The sequence below is a fragment of the Nannospalax galili genome, unplaced genomic scaffold, assembly GCF_000622305.1.
Source record: "Nannospalax galili isolate Female #2095 unplaced genomic scaffold, S.galili_v1.0 scaffold1245, whole genome shotgun sequence".
Taxonomy (NCBI): domain Eukaryota; kingdom Metazoa; phylum Chordata; class Mammalia; order Rodentia; family Spalacidae; genus Nannospalax; species Nannospalax galili.
In genome coordinates, this window is record NW_008354009.1 from 529,149 (window position 1) to 531,150 (window position 2,002).

A 2,002-nucleotide genomic window follows, 5' to 3' on the forward strand; every position below is an offset into this window, starting at 1 on the left:
CTAAATCAGGTTGGCCTATGGAAATGTCTGTGGGGGGATGGTATTGATTGCTTTTTTGGGTCTTTTTTGAGACAGGTTCTCCCTGTAGCCCCAGGTGACCTGGAACTGGCTATGTAGACCAGGTTGGCCTTGAACTCACAGAGAACTGCCTGCCTCTGCCTCTCCAGTGCTGGGATTAAAGGTGTGTACCATCATGCCCAGCTGGTATGATCATAATGTAAAAAGGTCCAGTCCACTATAGACAGCACCATTCCCTGGGCAGGTGGTTCTGGGTTGGATGGGAACACTAGTTAGACCAAAAAAAAAAAAAAAAAAAAAAAAAAAGATATAGGTGGATTCACAGCAGAATTTTACCAGACCATCAAAGAAGATCTACAACCAGTACAACTTAAATTATTAAGAAAGATAGAAACAGAGGGCGAATCCCTGAATATCTTCTATGAAGCCAGCATTACTCAATTACCAAAACCAGTAAAAGACACAACAAAAAATACATCTATAGGCTTAATCCCCAGAAAATTCTCAGTACTCACAAATAGCATATAGACACACATCAAAAAAAAAAATCATCCATCATGAGCAAGTTGGCTTTATTCCAGAGACACGGGGATGGTTCAATATATATAAATCAATAAATGCAATGTCTTATAAATGGACTTAATGACAAAAATCACATGAACATCTCAATAGACACACAAAAGGCCATTGACAAAATCCAACATGAATTCATGATAAAAGTCCTAGAGGGAATTGGATTGGAGGGAATATACCACAACATAATTAAGGCTATGTGTAACAAACCCACAGCCAACATCATTCTCAATGTAGAAAAACTTGAAGCATTCCCATTAAACTCTGGAAGATAAGGCTGTCCACTGTCTCCACTCCTTTTCAATATAGTGCTTAAAACTCTAGCTAGAACAGTAAGATAAGAGAAGGAAATTAAAGGACAAGGTCAAATTATCCTTATTTTTAGATGATATATATTATGCACAAGCAATTCCAAAATTTTCACTAGAAAACTTGTAGAAATGATTAACACATTCAGTAAAGGGGTAGGATAAAAAAATCAATTTACAAAATTCATTAGCCTTTCTATACACCAATAGCAAGCAATAAAAGAGTTCAGGGAAACACCTCCATTCATATGAGCTTCAAAAAATAATAAAATATCTATGAATAAACATAACAAAAGACATTAAAGACCTCTAAAAACTTTAAATCATTGAAGAAAGAGATTGAAGGAATCATGAAGAGATGGAAAGACCTCCTGTGCTCATGAATTGGCAGAATTAATATTATGAAAATGACTATACTACCAAGTTTATAGATTCAATGCAATCCCAATAAAAATCCACATAACACTCTTCATAGAAACAAAAAAAAAATTCCTAAAATTCATATGAAATCACAAAAGAACCCAGATAGCCAAAGCAACCTTGGGCAAAAAGAGAAATGCTGGGGGGTCATAATACCACACATCAAACTGTATTACAGAACTATAGTCATAAAAACGATATTGGCACAAACAGAGACATAGATCACTGGAAAATAATAGAAGGCCCAAACATGAGTACACGCAATTTCATCCACCTGATATTTGACAAAGGGACCAAGAACAAACACTGGGAAGACAGCATCTTCAACAAACAGTGCTGGCAAAACTGGATCTCCACCTGTAGAAGACTGAAACTAGACTCATATCTGTCACCCTGCACAAAAGTTAGCTCCAAATGGACCAAAGACCTCAATGTGATGCCTGAAACTCTGAAACTGTTAGAGGAAAACATGGGCAGTACCCTACAAGATAAAGGGACAGGAAAGGACTTTCTGAATCAGACTGCAGTCACTCAGGAATTAAGGTCAGCAATTTCCAAACGGAACCTCATTAAACTAAAAACTTTCTGTACAGCAAAAGAAACAATCAATTGAGTGAAGAGGAAGTCCATAAGTGGGAAAAAATCTTCGCTAGCTGTATATATGACAGAGGATTAATATCCAG